Below are 7,812 nucleotides of genomic sequence, written 5' to 3' on the forward strand. Positions count from 1 at the left end.
ATATATATATATATATATATATATATATATATATATACCATTTTTGACAATTGAGGGAAGTTGGTAAGCTGCTTCCTCCTGTGCCTCTCTATACAGGTTTGTCTTAGCAGGGACTCTGCATTTGGCAGTTTTACAGTGATCCAGGGTAACCTCCGGAGCATGACGGTCATCTCATTTATATTCTCAAAAAAATAAAGATATGTTACAGATACAGGACAGCAAGTTATATTGAAAACTAGGTCTTTAGTACCTAGAAACTCCACAAATGTTTAGTTAAAAAAATAAAGTTATGAAGTAAAAAAAAAAAAGGCTGTAGTCTCTAAAAGGCAGCTCACTTGGGTGTGAAGCAGCAGGCGCTGAAACCTTTCATCATTTTCCCCGCTAAGTTTCCTGAAGAGGCTGACGTTTAGTGCGTGGGCTTTGATTTTTTTAATAGGCTTAACTGCAAAACCCAAAAACTTGTGGAACTGAGAACTTAACGACCAGATCGTGGCAATGAATGGGTGGCTGGATGGCTCTGTTGACTGTATGTAAGACTGGCGGAAGGGAAACCAGGGTTCGTTTCCCACGGGGTGCTGTGAGCTCAGTTCAGGGTCGGACCCTAGCATTGTCTGTGTAAGAGAGCTGGGCTGAGTGAACCCCCCCTGGGGTTCCAAATAGGAAGTACCTGTTGGCGCCAAAATGTCACAAGCCTCTGTTAAGAGATAAACAGCTGTTACACAAAACAACAATTCTTGCTCTGAAACTTTTTTTAAACATATTCTTGCAAATCCCACTATTATATATATATATATATATTCTTTATTACATGTTATTTAAGTTATAAACTGACCAATCAGATGCCTCGGTCAAAGCATGTGGTGCCTGCTGACCCACACCTCAAATGTTTGATTGACAGATTCTCCAGAGCCTTATTTCAGTGGAAGGGGTGTGGACTTTGAACAGCCTTACTCATGACTGACCACAGTAGTTGCCCTAGAGACGTTGACTCAGACCGACTTGGTCCTATCACTGTCACCTGGGTCCAAGCCACATTGGGGCCTAGGTTTCCCTGTGCCCAACCCCAGCTGAATGAAATACAGGATTGTGTCATCTGACGTAATTTCTCAGCAAAACCCTATGTGCAAATCAGTGAAAGCTGAGTCACCGTGGTGACCCCTGAGGGGACGTTCCAAAAGGCGAACAACATTAAGGCAGTGTATGATGTAGTGGACATTAGGGATAAGCTGTTGTCACTCTGTTAGTAATGCAGAGAAGCCTTTACACCGATCAATCTTAGAAGTTGCATGGTGTGTGGCAAATGCAAAAATGTTGTTGAATGGGATTGACTTTTTTTGTAAATATTCATCCAATGTGTGAATTTAATCTTTCCTCGTGTCAATTCTTTCATGTTAGAAGACTGACACATAGTGCAGTCTAGAGCTGTTCCTCAGTATCAAATGACGCATCTTTTATTCTTTGAGCCACAGTATCAACACTAAAAATTGCTTTCACAACTGCTGATGAGTCCCATTTCTTGGCTGTGACTACAGCCTTTAACTGCTGGGAACACTGGAGTCTCACCTACGGTAAACTGTATCCCACTCTTAGCAATTAACAATGAGATTTTGTTGAAAGCTCTGAATTTCTTGTAGTTTTGAACTCTGAGTAAGAGACTCTTAATGCTATTTGTCTTGGAGTTTAACTCCTTAAGTGTATGGACGCTTTCTCAAGACACAACTGGAGTTGTCCGTTTGTGGTTGAAGGAATTAAAGCCATATTGACGATTTACCATTTTATGGCCTACCGGTAAGACTTTTTCTTTGTCTGTGCCTTGTTGTTGTTTTTTCTCTAAACTCCAGCTTCAATCCAGGCTGCTTGATGTATTTGTTTGCATTTCACTCACTATTACCATACTGTTGGTCACAGCTTGCAACATTTTTGCTCAACAGGCCCACACAGCAGTTTGAGACCTTACTATTTGGTCTCCATGGAGGGTCCCATACAGGTTTGCCCATTTTTCACCCACAGACAGCTTGAACATAGCTGCAAGGGCTAGGGACTCCAATTATATTTTTATATATTTTAAAAGCATTCTCCATGGTTTGTAATGTTAAGCCAAAATATAAAAAAGAAATGTGTGCCATTTTTTTATACAGTGTTACGGCTTTCTGGTTTCTTGTTTGTTTTTCTGTTTTTTTTTTTTTTGTTTTTTTTTTTTTTAAGTGATGGCGTCATTTGACTTGGCTGCCTTTATTAATGATCGACATTGTCCCGGTTTGGCGGTTGTCGAAAGTCAGATCTTTGTGAAATTGCCACACATTATGGGATTTCCGTCCCTAGAGGTCTAAAGAAGAGCGAGTTACGTGACGTTGTTTTGGCAGGGCTGGTCAGTTTGGACGTTTTACCTTCGGGGCGGTCTACTAGTGCAGCAGAGGGTGAAGCGTCGGGAGTGGGCGGTGGATGGCTCGTTAACGGGGCGACGAGAGACGAGACGGCCGCACTAACAGAGAGATGAATAAACTGGCATTAATCTATAAGTCCGGCTTTCGGCTGTTTAATTTTTCGTCCTGGTTGTCTTAGAGGGTGGTTCTTGTTGCGACTGGTCCCGCTGTGTGCAGCTGCCAGGGTTAGGTTCGTAACATACATAGTTTCTGCAGAGCGGCAGGAGTAATTTGTTCCTTAGTTAGTGGTGGAATTATTGGGTCGAAAGTAAGCCTCTGTCAATATCCCATCATCCATTTTTTTACACTAACTCCCACTAGCTTACAGTCCCTCACAACCACAAGCTAACATTAACGGTATAACAAAAATGGCGAGCAATATCAGAACTGTACAGTTTTGAGCCAGATGTCTGCTCAGACGAGGTAAATGAACAATGGATCCATTTGTCTATAAGTGGATGCAACAGAACAGAGCAAAAAAGGGAGACTTTGGGCTGCCCATTTCAGTTGCTGCATCACTAATGAGATTTTTTTCAAACAGCAGGTTTTTATCTGCTCCAAATCAATCACAAATTGAATAAAAAAATATTTAGAGACACAGTTAAGTCTTAAATTCTTTGATATATGCCCTCCATCATAAGAAAAATAGAACATGGAAAAAAACACACAAAAACAAAACATGTTTAAAGGAATGGGTCTTAAAAGCCCATTCAATTGGACTTTAGATTTAATTAAATCAACATAATAATTGTGTCATTAACCGTTTTTCATTAGATTCACAGCCTTGTAAATCGAAAAAAAAACCTCTAAACATTTATAGAAAAAATTTGCCTAATTTAGCTAAAACAACTTTCACTAAAATGTTTTTGTTTCTTTTCCGTGTTTGTTTGTCTTTCTTTAAATGTTCCATCTCATCTTATAATTTCCCTTATACCAACAGTGACAACACTCACGTTTCCATTGTGGAAAATTTGCTCTTAAAAATAAAAGTCACGGTTGTTGGTATCTTTAGTGTCTATTTCTTTAGTGTCAATTTGAAAAGGTCTTTGCACTAAAATCTCTGTCAGGTTTTCCATCCAGTCAGGTGAGGCATACGTCATTTATGCTAAAACATGGATTAATAGCACATTCAGATAGACAAACAACACATCGACTGCTTTATTTCCAGCTGTGACGCATTAGGGTGTTCCTTTTTTGAGAAGTCAATGTTCTCTTTTTTTTTTTTTTTTGCCCTTTGTACCACAGACTTTGACTTATCCATGCTTCAGGGTGTGTCATTGAGAAAGCTAGCTGTCATGCCAGACGAGCCTATGAAATGCTGCACGGCCTGCAGAATATCCTTCAGTCGGCCAACAGGGCCTTTGATAAAAGTTGTTACTTTAGGCTTGGGCCGGCCTAAGAAAATTAAAGAAAAAAAGTGTTTATTGATTTAGTTATTGTTTATTTTCCTTTTAATTGCTTTATTTACATGTATTTTTACTCTCCTGTGTTAACTGAAACCTATAAATAAACAGATTAGTGGCTTTTTTAAGAAACATTCTTTTGTGGAAGTGGGAAATACTTATGAAATGGCAAATTTTGTTTACCAACGTATTTGCTGTTGATTTCATTTTAATAAGGTTAAATATAATCATCAAGGAATTCACCTAATTATGCTGGTCAGAACACTAATACACCATTCTTCGAAATGTGGCTCTGTTTTTAAAAGTATTCTAAACAAGTAAAAAAAAAAAACCCTTAGAACAAATTCATTCTTGTCAAACATAAACTTCCCTGTTTGGTTTAAAAAGTATGAAGGTTAAAACAGTATAAACAAATGCTGAGATGCAAAATCTACCAAATGAAATGCTCAAGTCTCTTATATTTTATTAAAAAAGTGAGATAACTGTCACAATGATTTGACAAAAAATGCTGAAAGTGCTCTAGTTTGTGAAATACATAACTACTACTCAACGTGAGACTCATGTGATTAAGTCTCAAATTAAGAGTTGTGGTCATGACTCATTCATTGGCTCTTAGATAGAATGGTACATGTCTCTTCGTGGTTTGTCACTGAAGAGTATGTACACTGTGTCTCTGTAAAATCATACCAGGGGGAAGGAAATTAACCATAAAGTGGTGGGAGCAATTTTTAGTTTTCTGCTCTGAAACTTTTCTATAATTTCCTACTGATTTGTAGTGAAATCAGGCTGCAATATAGTAGCTAACAACAATATTCTTTAGACAATAAACTTCTGTTTTCATGTGGATATAAAAAAAAGGCTGAATTAAATAATAATTTCCATTGACCTTGTGAGTTTTGAGCAGGAGTTCATTAGTAATTTACCTCTGAGTCATTGGCAGGAAGTAGACCTCCGCTGATATCCCATCATTCCTTTGTTTACCTACTCTTCCGCTAGCCCCCAAGCTAACATTTGCGGAGATACAAAAATGGCAAGTAAGATCGGAGTTATCAAGCTGTACAGTTTAAAACCATGTGGCAGCTCAGACGAGGACCAAGATATGTCATTTGTTTTGGTTGTTGTTATAGGAAATGATTGACCAAATCATTTATTTGGGGAACCAAAATATTGTTTTTATAGATCCACTGAAGAAAATTGTCTTTTTGGTGTTTTAACATGTTTTTGTGGCATTTTTTTCACGATGGAGAACATATAAAAAGAACATCTACTGTTAGTAGATGTTTTTTGTTCCCTACCTGCCGATTTTAACCGCAACATAGACATGTAGGGCCTTTGGTGAGAGGGTGACAGGACTTCTCTGTGAGCAATCAGGAGAAGTCCTGTCAATACCCTACTCACCAATTTTAACAGCCCCCTGTAGTACACACACTCACCAATTCTAACACCTCAAAATATACACTCTAACACACACAAACATACATCACAAAAGGAAGGTGGGACCTTCTGTCCCCTACCCCATTCCTGGCGGCGGGGCCCTCGGCCTGGTGGCCATGTCTCTTGGGCACCGGTCTCCAGGGCCCGGAGGCCTCCACTCCACCCAGGAAGAGGGATCCTCCAGGGGTGGGGCCTCGCACTGACCCTCCTGGCGTGGTGGGGTTGCTGCTCTTCTGGCTGGGGCCAATGTGGTGGTCCGCGTGTGCTGGTTTAGGTGCTCGGTGGGATTGCCCGGCGGGGGGGATTCCCTCTGCAGCCCCATGGCGGGGGTAAATGGTAAATGGCGTGTACTTGTATAGCGCTTTCTACCCTCCTTCAAGGGCCCAAAGCGCTTCACAGCCACAGACCCATTCACCCATTCACGCACATATTCACACACTGGTGGCGGCTCCGCTCCCGATCACCGGCGCCAACCTTCCATCAGAGGCAATTTGGGGTCCAGTGTCTTGTCCAAGGACACTTCGACACGTGGGCGGGCAAGGCAGGAATCAAACTTCCAATCTTCCAATCAAGAGCTGACCGCCCCACCACCCGTTTGGGGGGTTGGGGGATCCAGGCCGCTGCTCCTGCTGTTTCAGCGGGGGGTCTTGGTGTGTGGACGGCCGGGCGCTGTCCCCCTTTGTACATTCTCTGTACATCACCATCCACCTTAGATAAACATAAACACTCACCTGAGCACAGGTGTCAGCTCACCTTTGCACTAATAGTATTTGTGACAGAATGAAAGGCTTTAAATTTGTGGGTTCATGCATAAATGTGTGTGAACTGTAGTTGTATTGTGCACTTTTGATTAGTTTGAATGTGAAGACTATCTTAGCCAACAGATATGTTTGTGTGTGTAGACAGGCCCCGCCCATTCCAGATTGCCAACAAAAAGAAAGTAAGAGATACAAACAAAATCAATATAAATAAAGTTTAGCATAAAATACAAAAGGGGTTTATACAAATATGCACTCTGTGTGTCAGACGATCACTAACCCCTGTTGTGACAGTAAAATCTGCCCAACACTATAGAGGCTCTCAGCTCATATCTGACTGCTCAGCGGTTGGAGGGGACAAGTAAATAAATAAATGACACATATAAAATAAGTTCATCTTAAAATTGCATTTCCTTATTCAAATCATTGTGAATTAGGAGCAGACGAAAAAAAGGAAGTTAGAAATAACTTTTAAGAGTGACGTAGGACTTATAACGCCAAACCACAAGCTTCCTGCTCTGCTCCTTTCTTATGCATCCACTTGTAGACAAAAAGATCTTTCGTTTTCCTCGTTTGAGCTGACATCTGGCACAAAACTTGTACGACTGGATAGTTCCAATATTGCTCGCCATTTTTGTAGCACCCATAATGTTAGGTTTGGGGTTGTGAGGGGCAGTAAGTTAGGGGGAGAGAAGTGTAAATGAAGAGATGATGGGAAAGGGAGCGGCTTACTCGCACCACTTCAAAAGCAAATTAAAAATGAACTAATACTGCTCTGCAGAAACTATCTCCTAGAAAACTGGGAACGCTTTTACAACAGATCAAAAAATGATCAGAGTGGGACTTGTTTTAATAATTAAATATAAAAACACTTTGTTAAACTAGCTTCTTGCAGTACATGATTCAAGTTTTCATTTAGGCTCAGAGCAGATTTGAATGTTTAGCAAAGGAAGTGAAGAAGCTTTTAATACTCTTCTGAAACCCCATAGCTGTGTGAACAGATAAGAATAATAATGTTATGGTACACTGCGTAACCACCACGACTAGACTGCATGCTCCCATTTCTGGTTAACTTCAGAGTTTCACCAGGTATTAGGAAATCATTAAGGTTAATATTTTTGGTTCAAAGAGAGAAATAAATATCAGCAACGTAGTATTGAGAAATGACAAAGACGGATGTGCTTCTTTGTTGAAACTGACAGAGGAGAACTAAACTGGAGTTACGTAAACGCCAACACTTACTGTCAAGGACAAGCACCTGAGGGCAAAATAAAGGTACATGGAAATGAGGCAACAAGGCCTTCAAACACTCCACGTTATCCAACTGTTCCCTTCCATCTGCTACCAATTGTTGCACATATTAAACAAGATTTTTTTTTTCACAACTATACAAGATAATGAGAGTTTTTAATAAATGTAACAACCTATCATTACTAAGTTGCGACCGCTTCATAATGATTAGGTGTGACACTATGTTTTTTGAGGTGCCCTTACTTAATAACAGGGTACACTTTTGTTATTCATTGTTTACCTTGTAATTTATTTTTTAATTGCCCTCTCAGCTCAAAGATATTTACTTCAAATTTGCTGCATAACAATGGCAATAATTTTACAGTGTTTACTTTAAGTAGCATTTATTGTCTCAATAAGTCCTACGGTGGAGTTGTCTGAAGAATGTCTTTGTTGGCTTGTGTAGAGACTTCCAATTAAAGAACTGTAGTCAGAGAAATGATTATATATGTTAAAGGCCGACTCTTCAGAGTTTGAAAAATGAGGAAGTCCGTTCAGCCTGAC

Source organism: Oryzias melastigma, linkage group LG13, assembly GCF_002922805.2.
Source record: "Oryzias melastigma strain HK-1 linkage group LG13, ASM292280v2, whole genome shotgun sequence".
Classification (NCBI taxonomy): Eukaryota; Metazoa; Chordata; class Actinopteri; order Beloniformes; family Adrianichthyidae; genus Oryzias; species Oryzias melastigma.